Genomic DNA, 26,908 nt, shown 5'->3' on the forward strand with positions numbered 1-26,908 from the left:
TTAAGAAATGCTACTGAAGAAACAAACTTGAGGGAATAATCAGCACATTCAGCATAAAAGAACTAAAATGAAATATTATACAGTGCTGTATCTGTTCTCTCTGTGTAAGGATCACAACATCTCTTACTGTTACTTTCTTGATTTCTGATTTCAATCCTATCAGTTTTCATCACTCCAAAGAGACTTTTATGACAAATTTCAGATGCTACCCTTACTTGCTGTTAGAACATAAAACCCACAGCTAGACCTTATGCTATTTGTCATTTTCTGAAGTCACTGGAAGATTTCAGTTTAAGTGTGAAAAGTAAACCTGAACCTGTGAATGGTTCTCCTGAGGGTGCAGGTAATTTAGTGACTTTGGTTAGCTGAGCCTTTCATTACTCCAGTATATATACATATTGAAGTAGGTCAGTCTAGATCATTCTTGCTTTGCTGCCTAGTGTGCATTTTAGAGGGCCATTATGGTAACCAAAGATACCTGTGTTATGGAGGAATCAAAAAACATTTTTATTCTTTGTGTTTTATTTCCCCCATGGGCAGATCAGAATCGACTACCTTCTATCCTGTGCATTGCTGCTTCTTGAAGATTCCATATAGTATACTAAGAAAAAAAAACTTTTCATTAACTCTTGGAGTTGCCAATATATCTGGGTAATTTATCCTTACCTCCTGGTGGTATCCTAATCTTTGGGGGGAGTAGGGCATAGAGAGAAGTAAGATAATGCATCTGAGTAAATAAATAGTAGAGTAGTCCAAATTCAAACATCCTGGGAGTCTACAAATAGTTTGTAGATAGTCAGGTACCTGAGGGCATAGCAAAATGGTTATATATGCTGTAGCCAGTGCAGGAATGATGCACCTTGGTGGGAGTTGAGTTTCCAGATCGGAGTTAGGGTATCCAAAGAGTCTTTGTACTTTCAGAGACCAGTGTGTATGGGTGGTGGGGTGGAGTGGGCATGGAGTAACAGTGATAATAGTAAACCCAAATTAGTTGCTACTGGCTACTATTGGCAAGTGCTCTTGGTTTTCTGAGTTTTTGTCCATGGGAAGGTGATTATGTTCCACATAGTATAAGGAACCATAGTAAAATTAATGGACAACAGCATTTATATATGTGGGTAAATTTATCTCAATTCTTTTATGTTTTATTTTTAAAATTTTATTGTCAATGTGATGTACAGAGAAGTTACAGTTACCTATGCAAGGTAGTGAGTGCATTTCTTTTTCTTTTGTTTTTTGGGCCAGCCCTGGGCCTTGGACTCAGGGCCTGAGCACTGTCCCTGGCTTCCTTTTGCTCAAGGCTAGCACTCTGCCACTTGAGCCACAGCGCCACTTCTGGCCGTTTTCTGTATATGTGGTGCTGGGGAATCGAACCCAGGGCCTCATGTATACAAGGCAAGCTCTCTTGCCACTAGGCCATATCCCCAGCCCGTGAGTGCATTTCTTGTCTAACTTGTTACCCCCTTCTTCATTTTTCTCCCACCCTCGCTCCATGGATCAATCAATTCTTAATGATGACTCATGTTGCTTAATATTAAAAGAATATATATATTTATATATATTGTTTACCTCATAAAAACCAGTTGATGGATTTAATTATAGGAAGTTGTTAATAAAATATTTCAGCATAATAGGTAGAGCTCTTAAATGCTTCTGCAGTATAAATGAAACAAATGCAACAGTTAGGCAAAACAAGTTAATTCACTTGACAGTATTCCAAGTTGTAAAAGGACAGACCAGCATCTGAATGGAATGCATTTAAGATTTTTAATGTGGCAATTAAACATGGTTTGGGGGCTATGTAAATTAGCATGTTTTTAAACTGCATTTATGGTCATCTTAATCTGATATGGCTGACTTAATTTCATAGTCATTTGAGTACAGTTAATTCTACTTTATAGTTGCTTACAAGGAAATTATGTTTCATGCTGTGTGTTGAGGTTTAGTAAATTAAAGAAAATTGTTATTGTTGGGGAAAAAATTCATTGTTTAACTAGCATCTAAACTTGCTGCCTACAAGGGATTATTGGTCTATCATACTTTAAAAGATGGTTTTTAAATCTGTATTATAGATTGACAGTTACAATAGAAAGACAGAGATGTACAAATTTAATCAAAAGATCTTTAAACACTGCAGTGGGTCAGTCTACATTTTCTCGAAGTGGTTAGTGATTAATCCATGGCAGTTGTGAAGATGTTCCAGTTGCTAATCCTCTTCTGCCATATATGTGGATGCCTTTCTGATCTTCCCAAGAGATAATCTATTGAAATGTCTAATTTCCTCTCTTCTTTATATTTTCGTAAAGAGTTTTAGTTTAGTTAATCTATAAAATTAACTGATTTTCTCTTAAATAACATTGCTAATGTGGAAATTCTTTTGTTAAGAAGCATACATTCAGGCACTGGATATCATGTTGATATCATGTTGGCCATGTTGAGTGCATTGAATTTACTACTTTCAAAGGGAATCTTGAGTTTGCTAATTCATTTTTTAGCTGATTACATGTCATCCAACACAGTTTTATAATGAATTGTAATAGATTTGTATATGTTTTGTATGTATGGTGTCTGTATTTATATAACTAATTTTCTGAATTATGCCACTTTGGGATTTCCTGTAGCTTAATTAGTATCCTTTGGAATTTGTTTTTCAGATAATCTTTATATAATGAGACAAAATATTTTAACAATCATAGGATTTTTGTAACAGACTTTCTGTTTTGACATACTTGCAAATAAAAGCTTATTGGTAGAAGAATAACTTAGACAGTACCGTTAGCCAAGCTAAAGCACTAATATTTGAAGTACAAAGTAAAATAAAAAGAGATCACATTATATGCATGTATGTTCTCCTTAATTTAAAAAATGGCTTTGAAGCTAGACACCAATTGCTTATTCCTGTAGTCCTTGCTACTTAGTAGGAGCTTTGAGGATTCCTGTTCAAAGCCATTCTGGGCAGAAAGTCTGTGAGACTCCAATTAACCACTGGAAAAAAAGAAAAAAGAAAAATGCTGGAATTCAATCTGTGGCTTAAGTGGTAGAGCTCTAGCCTTGAGCTCAAGAGCTCAAAGACAGCATCCAGATTTTGAGTTCAAGCCCCAGTACCAGCACAAAAAAAAAAAAAAGAAAGAAAAAGAAGAAAAGAAAAGAAAAGAAAAGGAAAAGGAGAAAAGCTTTTGAGTACATTTATATCATTTTGCAGAAGTAAAGTAGGATATGGATTGTGTTGGTATATAGGTGAAAAGTCAAGTGACTGACATGAACAATATTTTTTTTATATCTTATCACATCATAGGAAGGTTTTATATTCTATTTCTCCCTTAAATTTTTTTTTGTTCCCATTTTGGGATGGGCTTGATTGGGGGAGCGTTTGAACTCAGTGCTTCATAGTGGCAAACCTAGAATATTTACTAATGGTTATATACTTGGTTCCATGCTTACAGCCCTGTTTTTCTGTTTTTAAGGGGAAATATTTTGTTGTTTTGATGCTGAGGACCTAAACCACAGAGGCATGCATGCTCTGAATAAAAATTTCAAAATTGAAAACTAAAGGGAATTATCTTGTTTTGATAATATAACACATTCACTAGAAATTCACAAAATGTTTTCATTGATGCCAACAGCATCAATGTTTCTTTAACCGAGCCTCTTTCTGATTTTTTCTACTTTTCCTTATCCTCTAATATTTTGTCCCAGTACCTATGTAGTTTTGTTTACTCTGCTGAAATGTTTGGTTCACTATAAGGTATAGATTTTTATTATTTTTGACAGTAATATAGCTTGAAATGAAGGCCTCATGCTCTTGCTTTGCTTTTTTATTTGAGGCTGGAAATCTACCATTTGAGCCATACTTCCACTTCCAGCTTTATTTTAGTTATTTGGGTATAAGAATTTGACGATTTGTCTGCCTGGGCTAACTCTGAACCTTTGTTATCAGATCTCAGTCTTCTGAGTGGCTAGGGTTATGTGTGTAAGCCACAGGCACCTGACAAGTATATCATTTTTGTCACCTGACTGATATCTCTTCATTTTTAAGAATGCCTTTTGTTTACTTTGATAAAATCTTGTACATTTCTTAAGATAAACTGGAGTCTCTTTAGAAATTAGTGAAGAAACCCAAAAGTGATATGTTTATCTATGAATGATTATGTTTACTGATATGAGGTAGAACAGAAGCTGAAGAAGTGAGTGATAAGTTCCTTTGTAAAACACAAACTTTGTGAATGTATATTTTGTGAAATAATGTACACACAGTATCAATAATGTTCTTTAGAAATGTAATTCTCAGTATGTGGATGAGAGAATCCTGAGAGTATTTTAGGATATCACCAGATTATTTTAGGAGAACACCAGTTTTGAGGGAAAATTATACTAAAATTTTTAATATTTTTTTCTCATTTTCTGTTTTTCTGAAACATTACAGTAAATTTAAAAGCAGATACAAAATATTCTCCTTTCTATTAAGCTAGAGAGATCTGTGATAATGTAAACTACCTTTTTTTTAACCAGTTTTAGGGTAAACATACTTATTTTATGCAGAAATGTTATTTATAAAAGAGTGAGATTATTGTTACTTCTAAATGAATTAATTCTTAAACTTTCCCATTTAGCTTCTCATATAAAATTATATATGTATATATACATATGTGTATGGGTATATTCAATATATATGTACATGTATATGCATATATACATGTATACATGTATGTATATATACATATATACATGTACATATATATGTACACACATATGTATATATTTATATGTTTCTGTCATAGGGCTTGAACTCACGGCCTGAGCACTGTCTCTTGAGGTTTTTTGCTTAGCATTCTACCACTTCAAGCCACACTATCACTTCTGGTTTTCTAGTGGGTAATTGGAGATAAGGGTCTCATGGATTTTCCTGCCTGGGCTGGCTTTAAACCTTGATTCTCAGATCCCAGCCTCCTGAGTAGCTAGTAGCATGAGTCACCAGAGCCCAGCCTCAATATATATTTTTTAAATGTCAGGAGTTCCTTCCTCTAAATAGTTGGACTAACACCTGGATTGAAGAATAGAAGTTAAATGTAGAGATTAGAGTCCTACTATTTGCTGAGTGATACTGACTATGTTTTTAAGATTTTCTGAGTTTTACATTTTAATTTATAAAAGTAATGTTTAACTTGTAAGAACTCATGAAGATTAGAGATAATATATATTCATGTCCATTATATGCTGTGCCTATGCAAAGGTACCTAGGTTAATTGGTAAGTTTTAGTTTCATTCTAGGTGTGCTAAGGACCATCTGTATGGATATAATGTAATTTTCTTTTCTCCTTAGTCTTTTTTCAAAGTTTGTAAGGTTTTCTTTTTTGAAATAAAATGAACAACTTTACACATGTATCCTGTTATAGACATAGACATATAGACATATGCAGAGGTACCTAGGTTAATCGGTAAGTTTTAGTTTGATTCTAGGTGTGCTAAGGGCCATCTGTATGGATATAATATAATTTTCTTTTCTCCTTAGTCTTTTTTCAAAGTTTGTAAGGTTTTCTTTTTTGAAATAAAATGAACAACCTTACACATGTATCCTGTTATAGACATAGAAGTCTGTCTTCCCCTGGCAATTTTGAACTAGTCATTCATCAAGTGTTATATTTCCCTCTACCAAATATTCTGAATTCTTTTATATATTTTGCATTTTCTCTGCTAACATACACTTCTAGGTCTTTCTCACTTTCATTCTGTGTGAATACACGATTTTTAAAAACAGAAACTGTGTATACTGGTATTTGAACTAGGAAACTGAAAAGGAATACCAAAATCGTGAGACACAGGGTAAAAAAGACAAACAACTACAAAAGCAATACTTGCAAAACTGTTTGGTGTAAACGAACTGAACAACTCATGGTGGGGGGGAAGGGAAAGGGGATGAGGGAGGAGGTAACAAACAGTACAAGAAATGTATCCAATGCCTAATGTATGAAACTGTAACCTCTCTGTACATCAGTTTGACAATAAAAATTATTAAAAAAGTTTTATAATATCTTGCCAGGCATTACTGTTGTGGGAGGCTTTGTAATGCCTCAGGTGTGTATGCCACAATTCCTAATATGGTTGTGCATAAACCTTTTACTCATACGTCCTGCTTCTGTGGGTATATTTATTGTTTTAATGGGAAATAGGTTGATACAAAATAAAAAATACAGAAAAAATATTTCTTGCAAGTGCCATTCTATTGAAATAAAACCATTGTTAGGTAAACAAGCATCATTTGCTGAGAAGTTGTAGCCTAATCAGATTTTGTTTTATATTAATAAATCATACAGGAAACATTTTCACAATATGTGGCAGCTATCTTGAAATACAGTGGTAAATGTATCTAAAGGGATACATATTCTTATGTGTGGTACAACATGTGTTTAACTGAGATGGACAGTATGCCTGTATTTATTCATTTTGAATGCGTCACTGGTAGTTCAACATAATAATGCAATATTAAAAGTTTGCCCCCTTTTTTGTTATTCTCTGTATTTGTAGTCACATTTAACTTTTTTGTGGTTTTCACTTGAAATTTGCATGTGTCAATAAGGACTAAGTTTATCAGGGCTGAAAGTACAGCTTAGTGATAAAATGATGTTGGCGATGAATTGCACTTATTTCTGATTATCTTTTTGAATTGGGAGGTATCTCCAGTGCAGTACTTGGGAAAAAAGCAACATCATGCCAGCCTCATTCAGATTGATATAATGGGTTGGAGAATACAAGATACCATTTTCCAAGTCCTTTCATTTCCTTACAAATGGGGCAATGCCATTCTTTCTGATAGAGGCATAAAATTCCATTGTGTATATGTACCACATTTTCCTGATCCAGTTGAGCCAGACCCAAAGGAACATGGACTCTGTGGTCTCCCTTATAGGGGATAATTAGCACAGGTTTAGGCAAGTCACAGCAGAAGATCACAAGAGCCCAATAGCTATACCCTTATGAACACATAAAATAATGCTAAGTGAAATGAACTCCATGTATGGAAACAATAGTTATATCCCTGTGGTAACTACTTTCAACGTGCTATGTGTAACTGTAGCTTCTATTATTGATCTTCTTGTATCCCCTTCCTGTGGTTGTACCTACACTATCTCTGTATCTTATCTGAGTATATTGGAAACCATGTATACTCGTATTAGAACTAGGAAATTGAAAAGGAATACCAAAATCGAGAGACACAGGGTAAAAAAAAAGAAAAACAACTACAAAAGCAATACTTTCAAAACTGTTTGATATAAATGAACTGAACAGTTCATGGGGGGGGGTGAAGGGAAAGAGGGAGGGGGGAGGGGGAATGAGGGAGGAGGTAACAAACAGTACAAGAAATGTATCCAGTGCCTAACATATGAAACTGTAACTTCTCTGTACATCACCTTGATAATAAAAATTTGAAAAAAAAGAAATGTATCCAGTGCCTAACATATGAAACTGTAACCTCTCTGTACATCAGTTTGATAATGAATTTTTTTTTAAAAAAGATACCATTTCCCAGTATGTATGTAGTAATGAATTGAGGAAAATGTATTACACTTTTAGTTTTATATCAAAGTCAATATCAGCCTTTTATTGGGAAATTTAAGATTATGATTTCTTCATCAATTCTGGTTTTACCTTTTATTTATTACACGGTAATAGTTGACAATCTAACCTAATAATATTGAATGTAGTGACAGAATCTGTATAGTCCAATTTTCACATTTATTATAATCTTTAACAATTACAGTGCTTATTGCTCTGGTCTAAGTAAATGGAAACTCTGAGAAATTAGTGTAGAGTGGACACAATTAAGAGCAGATCCAAGCTGGGCACTGGTGGCTCACTCTTGTAATCCTAGACTCAGGATGCTGAGATCTGAGGAGCCACCTTTGAAGCCAGCCCAGGCAGAGAAATTCATGAGACACTTATTTCCCATTAACTGCCAAAAAGTTAGAAGTGGAGCTCAAGTGGTAGAGCACTAGATTTGAGCCAAAAAGCTATGGACAATGCTGAGCCTTTGAGATCAAGCCCTAGTACAGGCACAAACAAACAACAAACATACCACCCCCCCCCCAACAAAAACCCAAACAAACAACAGATCCAAAGGCTAATAAATTTAAGGCTTTATACCATTGTTAGTTCAATGTTTTGGGTGACTTTTAGAAAAGTAATTAGAGTTTATTTTCATGTAAGACAAACTCATGAAAATCGAGTGAAGTAGTCAATGTAATGAGGCTGGACAGAATTCTCTTTTTTTTTCTTCAAATTTTTATTATCAAACTGATGTACAGAGAGGTTACAGTTTCATATGTTAGGCATTGGATACATTTCTTGTACTGTTTGTTACCTTGTCCCTCATACTCCCCTCCCTCCTCCCCCTTTCCCTTCCCCCCCTGAGGTGTTCAGTTCACTTACACCAAACAGTTTTGCAAGTACAGAATTCTCTTTATAATCAGTGTGACACTTCTGATAAAAATCTTCTGCTGTAGCTGTGATTATTTATGAAGAATAATTGTGTAAGATCAGGACTACCTTTCTCATTCTCATTTTTTTTCCAAATCCTTGCAGATAATCATTTATTGATGTTTTAACACCTGATTAGAAAAGTCTGTTAGAGCTTTATAAAAACCAAGGAGTACTTAATTGTATTATTAAACTCTAGAGTGAAGAACTGACATTTAACATTTGAAATGTAAAGACGCGGGCACCTGATATATGTTAAGTAGCTATATTTGTTGATTTCTTGTTCAAAACTCTTCAAACTAGTTTTTTTTTTTCTTTCACTTACATATCATCTGACTTATCTGGAAAATTCCTGGAGGATGGAAATAATATTTTATTCCTTTCAGTTGCTAACCCAATACTTAGCATTTTTCTGATTTGTCATATTATTTTTATGTTATTATTTTTATTGTTTTTAATATTAGGAATAAATCTTGCTTATCTTTTTGTTTCTCCAAATTTTTAGAAAAAATAGTATTGAAGTACTAATCTTATGTTTTCATGTTATTAAATTTTTTCTGTAACTAACTCTGTGAGGCTTTTTGTTTTGGTAATCTAGTCTTAGCTCATATGTCAATCTTTTGCAAATAACTAAAATTTCAGGAAAACTGTATCTGGAAATAGAAAGTGTTCAGCATAGAAGCCTAAGCTTATTAAGAATTAACCAGTGCAAAATTTCAGACTACTTGGGAAGGAAATACATACTTGAAAGGATTTTTGATGAAGAAAATATTTCTTTGCTAGTTTAAGTGCATGCTGGAAAATTCCTTAGGAGTTTATGATATGTACCATAAGAAAGAACAATAAGCTTTCTTTGGTTTCTGATATAGAAATCTTTGTATGCTATAGTCAACTAAATGACAGAGGCTCATTTTCTGTAAGAACAGATAGGGAATTACCATTTGTAACAAAATGTTTCCTGAGTGCCATTCTCACAAATCTAGTTTGTTAAAAGATACTAATAATGCTATTGGGGAGCACACATATATACGATCACATGTATGTACATATACACACACCTATGGAAGCGATTGTAACAGAGGCCTGGTAGTTGTTTTTGAGAGGAACACTTACTTTTTTGCTTGAGTAAACAACTAAGAACAGGATAAGTTAGGCATCCTATCCTCTTCCAGTTTGTATATATGTCCTTTGCCTTAAGCCATTCTGTCTTGCAGTCACTTTAAGGCCACCTTGGAATACAGAAAGGATTGGACTGCCTGTCAGGTATTTAATGACCAGCTGTTCCCCTTCACCATGTCTCTATATGGAAGACAGGGGCAAGTGGCTGGACCAGACATGTTGAAATTCTGGAGTTTAGGCCTGGGTCCTAAAAGTGATTTCAAAGTGACTTTAATTGGTAAGCAGATTCATTTGAGCTGTTGTCCATTAGATTTTTTTTATTTGTTCATCCTTCCTCCATCCACTAGCCATTAGAAAATTTTATTTAGCTTCTGACACACAAAACTGGAGAACTGAATGGGGCCTTGAATGCTGAGTAAAAGCTTTGTGTAGGAAGATCTTTTGTTTTTCTGTCACTCTCCCAGTTTCCCCAAATGTTACTCTTAATTTTCACTGTCCTACTTCTTGCTCTTCAACCTCCCCCGACTGCTCTCTTGCAGTTGGCTATAAGTTAATGAGAAAATATTGGAGAGAAGATGGCTCAGTTTCCTATGACAGACTCACTTGTATCTATCTTTACCTTTTTCCTGCCTCCTTAAAAAGGGTCCTACTTGAGGCTTGTCCTGCTCCAGGTCCTTTTCTGATTAACTTGGGCCCCAGACCAGAGGCAGTCCTGAATTCTCTGCTCTGTAGGTAGGTCTGCTCTGAAGTTTCTGGGGCAGAAGTTAGGATTCTTTTTTTTTTTTAAATTTTATTTTATTGTCAAAGTGATGTTCAGAGGGGTTTACAGTTACATACATAAGGTAGTGAGTTTATTTCTTTTGAAACTTGTTACCTCCTCCCTCATTTTTCTCTCACTTTGCCTACTCTCCAGTCCCTACCCCCAGTTGTACAGTTAGTTTTCAACATATTGTATTATAAGTATCACTGTTGCCTTGGTTTGTCCTTTGTCCTTTGTCTCACCATTTTGATGTTTCCCTTCTGTTCCCTAATTCTGCTGAACACATATACAATATTTAGAAACTGCCTATTACAGAAACTAAATCCTAGCTTCATTCACACATTTTTAAATAAAGTGATGAAAGTGGAATTCAAATTCTGCCCTATGACAAGAACCATGCCCCAAACCACTGCCATACTTGAACTTACAAATCTAAATCATTTCCATGTAGCACCAGGTCTGCATTTTAAATCTTTCCTGAATCCATATTCGGTTCCATAACCATATTCCTAATCTAGCCAGATTCCTTTCATGACTCACTTCCCTGTTATAAGATTTACACTACCATTCTCAGTCTCCAGTGTGGCTTTATGCTTATTCATATTTACTTTTAGAGGATTCTTTTCCAAAAATTGCCTTAGAATAAGTGCAATTCTATCACTTAAAAATTCATTGGCTTCACAAGTCTAAGGTAAGTTCATACTTTTTCCTATTTTTTTTAGTGACTTGAAGAGAAATCTATGTTGTATATCAATCCCATATAAAACTCGGATACATAGATCAGTTCATATATTAAACAACAGAATTTAGGCCTAACAGCTGTTTAGTAGCCTCTCTTTTCCTTATCCCCTCTTCCTGGGTCCCCCCTAAAATTGTCTAAGACAAAGAGGTTAAGGCAAGGCCTTGGAGTGGACATGAGTCCAATTCCTGATCTTGTCACAAACAGCATAACCTTCTAGTATGCATTTCTCAAGACAAAATAAAACAGGCATGAGGGTAAGTAATAGTAGTTTCCAAGTCTTTGTAGGAATCCAGAAAATCAATTATATTTGTTCTGTTGGTTTTAGAGTACATAAGATGGTAAGTACAAATTTTCAATCAGTATAAAAAATTATTTAACAGGGCTGCCCTAAAGTAACCTGTCTAATATTGTGATCATTCTGGTGATGTCTCTGGCCACATTTATTTGATGGGGTGTTAGTGCTTTGAATAGAGAATTATATCTCTTCACCACTGTCCAAAGTTAAACCAGTTAAACTCTCTGATGCCCCTCCTCTGATGTTTAACTCAATTTCTGCACAACATGTTATTTTCTAGCATATTCCACCTGGGCCATTTACAGATCACAGTTTCTGTGGTAACTGATTCCTGTAATATATTGCAGTCTTCAAATAATCAAATATCATACCTTTTTTCCCTCCCTCTGTAGTTGCTTGCTGTCTTTTATATTTCCCCAAAGTGTAAAATCTGGCCTTTAGGAATCAACATCCTGTAAACCCCAGGAGAGAGTCTAATGCTGTCTGCAACACGGGGATTATTGCAAACAGCTGCTTATTGCAGAGTGGTAGGTAGCAAATTGTGCCCTAGGTGACCACATAAAAAGAACCTGAGTGCTTTGAGCTTTCTAATGAAGCAAAACCAAAATAGCTTGCTGGAAAAGTCCATCTACTTGGCATTTTTACCTAGCCATAAATTAGGAATATTACATATTTAGCAATATGTGCCTTTCGTAGGAATTGTAAGGAAATTGATTGAATCTTAAAATGGTTCCATATGAATCATGTGATCCTATGAGAGGGTGACAATTTCCATGCTTAATATTTCTGTTCAGCAACGTACCATAGAAACTGAATGTGAAATTGTCAGTTTGTACTTACTACTATCTCTATCATCAATTTTATTTCTTTTATAGCCCTGAGTTAAATTCCTGGGTTTTGGGGGTACAAATGTTTTTTTCTGTTTTCTCCTCCAGAGCCATATTTGGGCGTTATCTTTCTGGTGCCTTTAGTTGACACTTCTCTTTCATAACTTTGTACCCTTACCAAGTATTTTATTTTTTCTTTCTCCATGTTCCTATTTGGTATTCTAATTCAATAGCCATCTACTCTTATAAACTTGTTTATATCTATCTTACATTATGGTAACTAATAGATAAACTATCTTCTGAATAGAGGGCATCCTACCCCGCCCCCCCCCCCCCCTTAGCTCTACTAATATGTGTCTGTATTGAGGTTGGGATTTAAGAAAATAAGAAACGTCACACCAGAACCATGTACATGGTTTTGCACACATTCCTTTTGCTTCTTTCCTGTTACCTTGATTGCTTTGCACATTGAGAATATGTTAAAGATCAGGGAGAAAAAGAAATCAGTGATGAGAGTAGCAAGAAGGAAGGCTGAGGTTTCAATTTAAATACAGTGCTCACAGAAGTCTCTCTTAAGAACTATTTTAGTGAAATGGAAGGAAGCAAAAGAAGCAGCCTTACAAAGAGTGCACTCTGCTAGGGAAAGTGAACAGCATCTGTGAAAGCGCTGAACAATATTAAAAAAAAAACAAACAACTCAGCATGTTTCAAAACCTGGAAGGACATCAGTATGACTGGTGCTTCACTAGGCCATAGCTGAAGGAGGTAGGTTTGGAGAGATTGGTATGGTGGGGCTTGATCATTAGGAGGGAAGTAGGAAGACATACAGAGAGATTTTTTTTTAATGTCTTTATTGTCAAAGTGATGTATAGAGGGTTTACAGTTTCATATGTAAGGCAGTGAGTACATTTCTTATCCAACTTATTACCTCCTCCCTCATTTTTCCCCTGCCTCCCCCTCTATCCAGTTCCCTCTCCCCCATGAGTTGTACAGTTGGTTTACACCATATAGTTTTGTAAGTATTACTGTTGCACTGGTTTGTCTTTTTATCCTTTGCCTCTTGATTTTGGTATTCTCTTTCCATTCCCTAGTTCCAATACACATATATACAATATCCAGGGTACCAAAGTCAGTTACAGTAACATCAGGGGTTAAACTACCAGAAAGAAAGACAAAAGAAAAAGGACATAATTTCACATGGTATGTTGAAAATAACAACAGTGATAAATCACTTGTTTCCATAACTTGGAGTTCATTTCGCTTAGCATCATCTTATGTGTTCATATGGACATAGCTATTGTGATCTTCTGCTAAGACTATTCTAGATGTGCTGGCAGCCCCATTTTTAGGTATCTACCCAAAAGATTACAAGCAAAACCACACTAAAACCACCAGCAAACTGTGTCCATCACAGCACAATTTGTCATCAGTAAAATATGGAACCAACCCAGATGCCTCTCAGTAGATGAGTGGGTCAAGAAAATGTGGTACAAATACACAATGAAATTATATGCCTCTATCAGAAAGAATGACATTGACCCATTAGTAAGAAAATGGAGGACTTGGAAAAAATCATACTAAGTGAAGTGAGCCAGACCCAAAGAAACAGACTCTTTGGTTTGCCTCGTTGGGAATAATTAGTATACATCTAGGATAGTCCTAGTAGAAAGAGATTTTTATATAGAGTGACAGTATAATGGAGTCTATCATCAGATTCCTCTATGGTTAAAATAAAGTGTACAAGGGGCAAGAATAGAAATTATATACTTAAGAAACCTAGGAGAGAAAGTGAATTACTATGGAGACAGAAGAAAAGATGAAAAGGATTGAAATATATCTTGGGAGGCACATATGTAGACTTTTTGGTTTTATTAAGACTTTTTTAAGTTTTTATTATAAAACTGATGTACATAGAGGTTACAGTTTCATACGTTAGGCATTGGATACATTTCTTGTACTGTTGTTATTAAGACTTTTTGAGTGTACATTTGGTTGTGCTGTAATGGTTGAAGGAGAGAGAGGAAACAGATCATAGCCAGCCAATTTTCTAGTTTGATCAGTTAAGTGAACGGTTGTACCATACAAAGAAGAAGTTCTTCTCTTTTCCAAAAAATATAATGAAGTTGAAAAAGTCAAATAATATTTTCTAAGGTCACTATGAATTTTGAAATTTAAGTGTATGTCCAGTATTATGGTTTGAACACAATTTGTCCCTAAAAGTTTCTTATGTTGGAAGCTTGGTCCCTTATGTGGTTATATGACATGTGGTGACACCTTTAAGAGGTGGATCCTAATGAGAAGTCCCCTGGGTCCTTATGGGAATGTCCTTGGCAGTATTTTCACGAAATTCTTCTGGGTCCTAATTTATGCCTTAAGAGAGCAAGGTGTTACAAGATGAATCTAAATTCCTTCTCAATACAAAATTTATGTCTATTCCACAATCCATTATCAAATCTCTCTTTAACACTTAAAAATGTTTTGGTTTTTTTAAAAGCGCTTTCTTAAATGCTATATATTAATCTTTTCCTTTGGAAAAAAACCCCACCTTTTTGCTTCTAGCTCTGTTCTCTGTGGATTCAGGATATGTTTAAATATTTCTTATGTTATCAAAGCTTATTTGTGAAGATTTATGAGCAATAGTAACTCTGGGAATAGTTTTACTTCTAAGCATAATGAAATAGTTGTTTCAAGCTAGTTTCCCCTCTGTATTTATGTGTGTTTGTATTCCCCTCTGTATTCAAACTGGATTGAAAATTTCATTTGGTGTTTGTGTGTGTGTATGTGTGTGTGTGTCTATTTGTGAGTGCAAATATGTGTGTCCATCTTTCTAACACTGAATTTTACATCATTCATTCAACTATGTTGTTTGTTGTATATTTTCTATTTTTCTTACTATGAGGAACAGGTGCTTAGAACAATGTCCTGTATATAGTAGGAGCAAAATAAATATTGTTACTTGAATACAAGTGATTTAATACCTTTTTGTATGGTACTGTGGCTCAGACTAGAGACTTGATCACTAAATGTGCTCACAAAAATGTTTAGGCTTCTGTGCAACTTATTTCTGGCCAGACTTGCCACTTAGATGTTAATTTTGTTAAAGATCACAAAACTAGTAAGCAGTAGATTTCTCTTTATTTTTTAAATCTTTTTTCCATTTCTTTATTGTCAAACTGATGTATAGAGGGGTTACAGTTTCATATGTAAGGCAGTGAGTACATTTCTTATCCAACTTGTTACTACTTCTTCCCTCATTTCTCCCACCCTCCCTCCTCCCATTTTTCTCCCCTCCCATTAGGTGTATAGTTGGTTTGTACCATATAGTTTTGTAAGTATTGCTGTTGCATTGGTTTGCCTTTTTATCCTTTGTCTCTCAATTTTGGTATTCCCTTTCCTTTCCCTAGTTCCAATACACATATATACAATATCCAGGGTATTAAAATCAGTTACAGTACATCAGGGGTTAAACCACCAGACAGAAAGACAAAAGAGAAGGGCATAATTTCACATGGTACCTTGAAAATAACAATAATAAACCACTTGTTTCCATAACTTGCAGTTCATTTCAATTATCATTATCTAGGATAGTCCTAGAAGAAGATTAAAATAGCTCAATAGCTATGTCCAGATGAACACATTAAGAGGTTTCTCCTTAGAATCTAGGTATACTGAATCCATTACTTAAGAAGTAATCTCAGAAAATTATAACAAATATTTCATGTTTTCAGTGAACATTTTAAATTGAAGTATGGCATGTGAACAGAAACGTGTATGTTTTAGTAGTACAGCTTGGTGAGATTTTCCCAAGTCCTCCAAATCAATAAAAACGAACATCACCTTCTCATATTCTATTCCTGTCATTTACATTACCCAGATGATCATTGTCTCCATAGATTAGTCCTGCATGTTTTTGAATTGTGTATAAATTGAATTATACAGTCAGCACTCTTTTGTGTCTGGCTTCTTTCAGTCACTGTTTTGTAGGTTGGTTTATTCTCACTGTGTGTAGCAGATGTTCAGTGTAATTGCTATGTAGTATTCCTATGCAAAACGATTCCACAGTTTATATTTCCATTCTGTTGCTGATAGACATTTGGGTTTTCTCCAGCTTTGGACTACTGCAGATGACACTTCCCCTTTCCTGTACATATATGAATTTATTTTAAATTGTATCTAGTAATGGAATTATGGAAAAATCCATGCATATTTTCTTCTAGGGGGTACATTAAAAAAGTTTCCCAAAGTAGTCCTATTATAGTCTATATTGTAAAATATGAAAACCAGGTTCATCATTGAAGAAATAATGATCATGTTGACTGAGACAGGCAGTTTTAATTCCTAAGAATTCAAACTAGGATATAATTACTTTGTTTTTTTAAAACCAACTAGAATAATGTCTTCGATTCTTTTCTTTTTATCTCAGATTTTCCCTTTGATAGGAAAAAAGTTCAATGGCTAAGTATATTATCTCTCAGCTCTCATCTTGAGTACAAAGAGATATGTAACAGAACAAAAGATTCAAACGTTCCAGGAATATATTTGCTCAATGGTAATTTTTTTGCCCTATGTATACTGAAAAAATTAATATTGAATTCAGGAAAAGAAAACTTTCAGATTTTAGTTCATTTGACAACCAGTAATGTTTCTTTATTTTCCCAATTACTCCTCCTTCTTGTTTACATTTAATGTGTTTCAGATTGTGAACTGTGCCAATGTACAGTGTTATGTATGTAGAATGGTTGTATATGTGATCTACATAGAATTGATATTACTGTGATAGATATAATTGCCTAGCCAGATGCTAGTGACTCATGCCTGTAATCTTAGGTACTCAGGAGGCTGAGATCTGAGGATTGTAGATTGAAGTCAGCCTTGGTAGGAAGTCTTTGAGACTTTCTATTTTCACTAAATTAAAAAAAAAAAAAAGGAATTGGAGCTATGGCTCAAATGGTAGAGCACTAGCCTTGAGTAAAAGAAGGTTAGGAACTGTTAGGTATGTCCTGAGTTCACTTTCTAGGACTGAATAGCCATAAAAAATGGCTTTATAATTCCATTCTAGTTCTTTTGCTATGTTGTTGTATTCAGGTCTCTATATGTTCATATGGTGTTTGCATGATATTTCACTCACACAGCCTTGGAATATTGAAAACTAAATGATTCAATTTTCACCAAAATTCTTTTACCATGCAAGCGTTGATCCAAAATTAAGTTTAGCTGATATATTTAAATGAGGTAAAAGTATGAGAATATCACAGTTTTTCACATCTTTGTTTCATGTTCAGTTATACTGAGTAGCTTCTGTCTAGTTGAGAGCAGTTTATCTTTCTAAAATGAGGTTGTAACACTATGGTGGTTCCTTTCTAGAACCAATATCTGGATCTATTTCTGTATATTAATGTAGGGAAGTAGATGCATAATAAAGAGAAGGTTTATATATGTTAGCAAAGACACAATTAGTTGACCCTCTTTAATTTTTCTTCCTTGTAAGAGAAAGGATACATTTCAGAGTGAGAATAAGTATCCTCTTCCAGAGCTGCATGACTGGTGCTAAATGACCTGGGAAGAAAAGAGATCTGCTGGATCATGGCATTGAACTCAGTGTTCCAAGCACTATAATTTCTGATGAACAGTGTCTCAGAAGACTGCTATAAAACAATACATTCTGACATCCAGTGACCTTTTAAACTAATATTTCTATTATATAATTCAGTTGCTTCTGTTTCCTGAAAGTAATAACATTAGCTTGTACTGAGGTAGATAATGATTTTGTTAGCAATTTCCTTTGTGGTAAGTGTTTTTATGGTAATTTAGTTTGAAGGAAGAATCATTTATACAAATAAAATCCAGAGAAACTCACCTCTAGTGAACTGGGATCAAGAAAAAAGGTAGTCGTTGATTTCTGGGATAATATTCTGGAGGTTCAAGGCAAATAGTCATATTGATTGAATTTATCATTGGGAAACCTTGTTACCAACCCCAAATTTTCCTGAAACATGTGCATGAGTGTACATGTGTGCATGCATATAAGCATACACAATTTTGTGACAAAGGAACCAGAATGTGGAATCAGTCCTATTGCTATTTCTCTCTTATTAATAAATGAAAAGCATTTCCAAGCAGAATTTCTTTGTCCATATATCAAAACTCACAGTATTTCACAGAACTTGGTGAAATTGTATTAGCATTATATTACTAAACTTATAACCAGAATCAGAAACTACAGTGCCTGAGTGAATGATAAGCGACTTTCTTTACTTCATGTATGCTGTAAGTTCCTGCAACTAATTCTGACTTACTAAAGAAAATATGTTATTCCTCATCAAATTTTACTGTTGTGTATGTGTTAAATTTATGTGACTCATAATTTGTCCTTCAATTTTTTTTATTAAAACAACTGATTACTCAGAATATCTACTCCCCACTTAACCCTGATATGATTTACTTTAGTTACACTAAAACAAAGATCAGCGTGGATGGCTGAACTTTAGTCTTAGATTCTTATAAAAAATAATGACAGTCATGACAAAAAATAAGCATGGATATGAAAAATACTTATTAGAAATGTTGAAATTCAGGAATGTTATCTGTGAATGTCCCACAGTAACCAACACAGTTTGGAAATTTCACTGTTAGAATTTTTAAAGATATATTTTCACTTTTTTTTTTTTTTTTTTTTGGCCAGTCCAGGGCCTTGGACTCAGGGCCTGAGCACTGTCCCTGGCTTCTTTTTGCTCAAGGCTAGCACTCTGCCACTTGAGCCACAGCGCCACTTCTGGCCATTTTCTGTATATGTGGTGCTGGGGAATCGAACCCAGGGCCTCATGTATATGAGGCAGGCACTCTTGCCACTAGGCCATATCCCCAGCCCATATTTTCACTTTTTGAGGAACCTCCATACTACTGCTTTCCAGAGTGGTTGAACAAGTTTATATTCCCTTAGGTATCCCTTTGGCTACATCCTCTCCAGCATCTATTATCGTTTGGTTTCATGATAATGGTCCTTATAACTGGGGTAAGATGGGATTTCAGAGTTTTGGTTTGCATTTCCTTTATGGCCAGAGATGTTGAGCATTTTTTCATGTGTCTATTGCCCATTTTGACTTCTTCAGAGACTCTTTTAAGCTCAATCTCTTTATTAATTGAGTTGGGTTTTTTTGAGGGTTTAAGTTTTTAAGTTCTTTGTATATTATAGTTATCAGGCCATTGTCTGATGTGCAGCTGGCAAAAGTCTTCTTCCATTCTGTAGATTGTTTTTCTACCCTGTGACCCAGCATTTACCAGAATACACTAAAGCTACCAGCACAACAATGTTTATTGCAGAACTATTTACCATACTCAAGGTATGGAATCAGCCCAGATGCCCCTAAGTGAACTAATGGGTCAAGAAAATGTGGTATGTATACACAATGGAATTTTCATCTATTAGAAAGAATTATATTGTACATTGGTAAGGAAATGGAAAGACTTGGAAAAAATTATGTTAGGCAAGTCAAGCCCAGAGAGAGCCCTATTGCGTTCATACATAATGTGATTGTTTTCCCTATAGACTCTAATAGATTTTCCTCTAATTTGCTGTCTACTAGTGCTGCTAAATTAGTTCTCTGAGTTAATTGTCTGAGATGATTTTCCCCTGGTACTAGTGTCTCCTCTTACTATGTAGATATGGGCATATTGTTTTTGAATAGTTTATTCAATGAGGATGACAAATTATTATTGTTACTCTATTTTTTCAAGAAGTGTATATATAACTTGGATCTTCTTTTGTATGTCTTCCATTTCAACCACTCTTTTCTGATTCTTTTAGTTTTCTTCTATTTTATTTCCATGTGTGACATTCTATTTTTTTACATTCATTATTGTATTTTCTTTCAAAACTATTAACATTTGAGTAACATAATTCAGTTCCTGCTTCTCATGGGATTATGTTTTTCTATCATTATTTTGTTACTTCAGTTGATCTTTGCTTAATTTCTTTCTTTTAAAAATTTCTAGCCCTCCAGTTCTTTTCTTAGTTTTTAATTCTGTTTCAAAGTGTTGCTTGCCTACCAAACTGAAGAGTTTATGGATATTTACTTCAATTTTGAATGTTTTGTTTGTCTTGATATTGTTTTTAGTCAGAGTGTAGAAGTTTGGAACTGAATTCATTGGGTTCTCATTTTTCAAGTTTCATTTTATGTTATTCTTTTTTCTTTTTCTTTTTCTTTCTTTTTTTTTTTTTTGGTGTTGATCTACTGATCCAGAGCTTTTGTGCTCAAGGCTAGAGCTCTGTCACTTAAGCCACATCCCTATTCTCAGCCTAGAATGAGTCTTGTAGACATTGTTACTCTGGCTGGCTATGGACTGTGATCCTCAGATTTCAGCCTCCTGAGGTAGGATTACAAGTGTGAGGCACTGTTACCAGCTATATTGCTGCTTTTTTTTCTTTCCTATGAGTTGGGATATTTTTACATTCTTAGTTCATGACTACCCTTTTTTGTCAGTGTGAACAGTGGTGTTTCATTACTGAGTAGTATGGCTTTTAAACAAGCATAAGTCTGTCATATAAATTTTCTTTTCTGTTCACATTCTATTTATTCCCTCTTTTTTCTTACTCCTATAATGTGTATAGTTTCTTAAGAAACTTCTTATTTAACTCTTTGTTTTCCTCCAGAGTGACACTCCATTAAATGTTGTCTCTCCACATTCTGTGGGCCTGTCCAAGTTCTTTCTCTGTTGCTTATTTTCTCATTCCTGTGTCCTTGCTGACTTCAGTTTTTCACATGTAGGGTCTCACTTCTTATTCTACAAATGGATTTAGTTTAGGTTCCCCTCTCTATGCTTTTAGTTTCTCCATTCAGTGTAATTTTTCCTAACCTGCTTTTGGCTCCATGAAGGCTGTGGCAGGGATATGCATATAAAGTAAAATGTAGTATTTATTTGTATATTTACATGTAGGCTGACATTTTGTATTTTTCTGTATTGTAGCTACATTGAGGACATGAATTTTATTTCTTCTTTTCCATAAACTCCTCAGTTTTCCCTTCCTCTTTCTCCCTTTGTGTCTCTTTTTTTTTTCTTCCTTGGCATACTTACAGACTCTTAAATTCATACATTTTCCAGTGCTTTGGCACTCATCAGTGGTATTTTATATCACCCAATAGCCTGTAGCAGTATAATAAATGTTTCATACTTTTGATTATTATGAAATTATTACGGATATATCTGATTGTACATGAAAGCTTTACAAAAGATGAGAAGATATTTGAAATCATTGTAGACTTCATCAGACACCTTGAGCCGGTTAGAAAAAAAAGTAGATTCTGAAGTCTTAACCAAGGTCTTGCTAATGCAAAAATCAATAGATTTTTGTCTCTTTTTTTTTTTATTAATGTTGAGTTCTGGTATGTTTTCTTGAAATGAATAATGGATACATGGTCTTCATTTACGTGTGAAACATCATTAATGCTGTCTTTTTGCTAAGATTATATGGGACAACTATGTATGTTTAATAAGACCAAGGGCATGTTGTAGTTTCATGTGGAATAGTTACAAGGGAACTTGCTTCAGCAATTACTCTGCTGTTTAATGACAAGCAATTATCCACATCACTTCCCAAGATAATACATCTCTCTCTTGCCCTTCAGCATTATGAACATCCCACCCATGGACATGCACATTGATGCTGCACTATATCCAGCTGTTACCTTCTCAAGACAGAGCACACCTCTCATTTATGTAACTTAATGTAATTTGAGCTTCTTGAGGCTTATAAATTGGAAAGCCTCACTTTTTTGAATCACTATTTCTCTTATATTATTCAGATATTGTGATGCTTTTTTAAAATGTGTTCTCCCCCAAATAATGTTATACCAATGCAAAGCAAGAAGGAGCACAAAATGCATTTCAGATTAGCATTTTGTGAGCTCCTGTTTGTTTCTAGCTTCCATGTATTTCATTGTAACAGTCATAATTGCAGTAATATTGTTTAAATTACGTTTTCCGAATTACATCAATTATGAAGCATCTTCAATATTCCATTGTAATCTGTAGTTCACTTGAAAAGAACCCCAGCTGTATTGACAATTTTCAAAATAACTTTTTTGAGCTTATATGGAGAGCACTTTGAGAGATCTATTGTACTGGTACTCTCTTTAAAAATCATATAAGCTATCTGAGTAAGATTGGATTATTGTGCTTTCTTTAGTTCAATTATGTTTGGGAGGTCATGAAATGTCCATTGCAGTTATCTTTTATATTTTCCAGCTTAATGATAAAAAGCTGAAATGCTTATTAGGCTTCATTAAGATTATTCCTATGTTTATTTTCTTATACTAAACATTTAATATATTTATCTTCTAAACAGATGAACATGTATTCAATTTAACCCCACTCTAACAATGAGGGAGGGGCTTTTTGAAACATACAACTCTGGAAAGTTAAGAATTTTTCATGTTACGTAATGCATGTGTTTATCTTGCATTTCTTACCTAAAATAGGGATGATAGCCTGTGTCTGCATTTAGTTTAGGTAAGGTAGATTATTGAATGGTGATGTTGAACGTACCAAAACAGAATAAGTTTATTTTCTTGCTTTTAACTTACCTGTAAAATATGTTCTTCTGAATAACAACAACAACAACAACGTGTTTTTGGGCCAATTCTCTTTAACCTCAGTGTGAAGATGTCTTAATTCCTAAGTAGCTCAATGTCAAGTAAGTTTTGCTTTTGCTATTTTATAATCTTTTTGTATATGTTATATATTACTTTATAATTCATATATATACATGTGTATATATACATATAGATATATGTAAATGTATATATATATGTGTGAGTGGTTATATAGTATATAAAAGTCCTTTTCACATTAGTCCTTATTTCAGGCTTCTTTTCACAGGTCAGATCACAGACATGTGCCACACACACACACACAGAAGTTCTGTAGAGATGCAACTTTTTAGGTTTTTCTTCTGGGCTGGCCTAGCCTGTATTTGCAATCCTTTCGTGTCAGCCTCCCGTATAGTTAGAATAACAAATATGTCTCATTTTGCCTAGCTATTGGTTGAGAAGGCGCTTACAAACTTTTCTGCCTATTCCAACCTCTTAACTGTGAGCCATTTTTTTTTCATCCTCCCTGGTGGCAGGCAGGAGGCACTGCCAGCTGGCCTGAACAACGTTGTTTAGAAGCTGTAAAAATTAGCTCAAGCAATATACATCTGAATTCAAATTATTTTATGACTAAAATTTCAGACTTTGTTCCCTGTTGAATAACCTTTGTTGAGATTTTTGCTACTAAAATAATATTTATTAATTATTGCATTATGTACAGTATAACATTTGCAAAACTTATAAATTTAGAAAGCACAATTATGTCACTGAATTGAAATTAATAAAATGTCATCCCATGTGGGCACAATAGTTTGCATATTAATTTCACTTAGTGTTTTTATGGATGTGACAGACTTATCCTAGTCATATTTGATTAAAAAAAAAGATTGTGAACAACTAAATGTTGAGCAGTTGTTCCAGTAGATTCTCAATATTCATAAGTATTTTATATTATTTGTCGTGTATAGTTTTATTTATCTTTCATTTCTCTTTTTTATATATTTTTTATTATTAAACTGAATTACAGAGAGGTTACAGTTTCATACATTAGGCATTAGATACATTTCTTGTACTGTTTGTTACCTTGTCCCTCATTCCTCCCTCCCCCTCCCTCTTTCGCTTTCCCCCTCCCCCATGAGTTGTTCAGTTCATTTACACCAAACAGTTTTGCAAGTATTGCGTTTATAGTTGTTTGTCTTTTTTTACCCTGTGTCTCTCGATTTTGTTATTCCCTTCCAATTTCCTAGTTCTAATACCAGTATACCCGGTTTCCAATATACTCAGATAAGATACAGAGATAGTGTAGGTACAACCACAGGAAGGGGATACAAGAAGATCATCAATAATAGAGGCTACAGTTACATATGGCTCGTTGAAAGTAGTTACAACTGTGATATAACAATGGTTTCCATAACATGGAGTTCATTTCACTTAGCATTACCTTATGTGTTCATAAGGGTATAGCTATTGGGCTCCTGTGATCCTCTGCTGTGACTTGTCTAAACCTGTACTAATTATTCCCTATGAGGGAGACCATAGAGTCCATGTTTCTTTGGGTCTGGATCACTTCACTTAGTATAACTTTTTTCAAGTCCTGCCATTTCCTTACAAATGGGGCAATGCCATTCTTTCTGATAGAGGCATAAAATTCCATGGTGTATATGTACCACATGTTCCTGATCCATTCTTCTACTGAGGGGCATCAAAATAAAACTACAAGCTAGGCATAGTGGTTTACACCTGTAATCCTAGCTACTCAAGAGACTGATATCTGAGGATCACCTTTCAAAGTCAGTGCAGGAAGGAAAGTCTGTGAGATTATTATCTCCAATTAATCACATAAAAAGCCAGAAGTGGCGCTGTGGCTCCAGTGGTGGAGTGTTAGTCTTGAGCAAAAGGGCTCAAGGAAAGCACCCATGCCAAGGGTTCAAACCCTAGGACCTGCAAAACAAAACAAGAACAATAAGAAAACCTACATTTTATCAATAAGTGGATAGATAATTGTTAGTACTATTTACTTATTTTTGTCCCCTATCTTGTGTTTCAAAGAACGAAATTTTAAAATATATTTACTAATTCTACTCTCTTTGTTGATTTCTCCCTTCTACTTTTGTTTGTCAGTCCTTTTGTAGTTTTCCCAACACCGTGAATGTATTTATGTATTAGTTCAATATGGTAATATCATAATTTTGCTTTGAGTTTTTGGTATTTTGAGACAAGGTTTTTTTATGTGGCTAGCCTGCCCGAATATTTCATTACCCTACTGCTTCAGCCATCCAAGTGCTGGGGTTACAGGTGTGAACTCACACTGATTTTCAAATGCCAGTTTAATGTCACTATATTCTAATTGTTATTCAGTTTCTGCACTAACTTAAACTTTTAGTTTATATATTCCTTATCATTTATTTCAAATCTAGCAATATATCAGAATTTTATTTATTTTATTTCCTTTTTCTTCATTGATTTCCAAGGGAAAATTACTCAGGTTCTGTCTGCATTGTTAGTTATAATGATATGCTGAGGTTTTGCCTGTGTTAAATTCAGTTTCAGGATGTGTTCATTATGTGAAATAAAATTCTTTAAGCATTCATGAAGTAAAATCAACCTCAGCGAATACTGGAAATATATTATTTGTCCTATACTACTCCCATAGATTAAGCATAAAGGAGTTTTGATGATGGCCTCTTATTTCATAATCATTTAGTGGAAATCAATTGTAAAGTACTAGCAGCCATTTGTAGGTTAATTATGCAGCCAGGGCTACATTGGAAAGTATTATCTTTAATGTATAGAGAGATATCTCTTCGACATCATTTCCACCTACAGAAATTATAGAAGTTTATCCAAATGATGAGACAAAGGACAAAGGCCAACCAATGCAACAGTGATACTCACAAGACAATACATTGGAAATTAACTGCATAAATTGTGGCGGGGAGGGGAAGGAAAGTGGGAATAAAATGAGGGAGTGAGTAACAAGTTAGAGTAGAAATGTATTCACTACCTTACATGTGTAACTATAACCCATCTGTACATCCCCTTGTCAATAAAATTAAATTTAATAAAAAATTGAATACAAAAATTATAGAAGTTAAAAAATGAAAATAAGTACTTGGATCACTGTGAGTATGGTAGCTCACATTATGCATAGGTCTTAAAGCTAAAGTAATTTAGATTTAAGGAATTATGTTATAGCTTAGTGTACTTCATGCTTCCTACCTAGTCATAAAAATATGACAATAAGGTGTTAGTGTTTTGTAGATCTTTATAGTAGGCTCACTGGCCAGACACTGGTGGCTCATGCTTGTAATCCTTGCTATTCAGGAGGCTGATATGAAAAATCATGGTTTGAAACCAACAGCAGCAGGAAAGCCCAGGAGACTCTTACCTCCAAATAACCAGCAGAAAACTGGAAGTGGAGGTGTGCCTCAAGTGCTAGAGTGCTAGCCTTGAGCAGAATGCTCAGGGACAGTGCCCAGGCCCTGAGGTCAAGCCCTTAGGACCTACCAAAAAATGAGGCTCATTTAACATCTTAATACTAATAATTCTGTAAGTGTATACCCCTTATAACTGAATAAAGTGATAATTTTTAGTTTTCTTTTCATTTTGGACTTTGAAAAGTAAGTCTATTAAGAGTGTTCTTAAGCTGGAACCACATTTAGATGCCTATGTTAAAGGGTTTCTGACTTTAGAGATTCGAAGCACAGTTATAAATCCAGGTTTTAGATTAAGGACTAAAATTTTCTTTTGCAGTTTTTTTTAAAGAACTCTTTTAAAATTTACTTCCCCAAATGCATCACACGTATCTGAAAATCTCACCCTGAGTGTGAAGTAATTTAGAAAGGAAAGGTTTTTATTTTGTTTTATTTTATTTGCAGTTGAGCATTTAATTTAGTTCATTAAGTACATTATCTCAAAGTAGAGATCTGTCAGACCAGTTGTAAGGTTTTTAGGAGCATTCAGAAGACATTCTTTATAGTCATTTATTTAATCAGTGTGTGATGATTAAGTTATGTAAGGAGGCAGAATTTTGATTAAAATCTTTTTCTTTCAATGGACTTTTAGTCTTTTCATACTGATCCAACTGGGCACTGACTTAAACTTTCA

The 26,908-nt window shown here is 34.4% G+C and overlaps 1 protein-coding gene and 1 long non-coding RNA gene across 3 annotated transcripts in view; both read left to right on the forward strand.

Annotated features, from left to right (window-relative positions):
- The window catches only part of Immp2l (inner mitochondrial membrane peptidase subunit 2), an 859,776-nt gene that overhangs the window by 176,274 nt on the left and 656,594 nt on the right, over window positions 1-26,908 (forward strand). The gene's annotated exons all lie outside the window — the stretch shown is intronic.
- LOC125346872 lies at window positions 1,448-26,519 on the forward strand. Its single transcript, XR_007210054.1, has 4 exons — window positions 1,448-2,271; window positions 9,616-9,620; window positions 26,427-26,436; window positions 26,509-26,519. It is a non-coding gene; the product is annotated as an uncharacterized LOC125346872 (long non-coding RNA).

This window comes from Perognathus longimembris, chromosome 2, assembly GCF_023159225.1.
Source record: "Perognathus longimembris pacificus isolate PPM17 chromosome 2, ASM2315922v1, whole genome shotgun sequence".
NCBI classification, from domain to species: domain Eukaryota; kingdom Metazoa; phylum Chordata; class Mammalia; order Rodentia; family Heteromyidae; genus Perognathus; species Perognathus longimembris.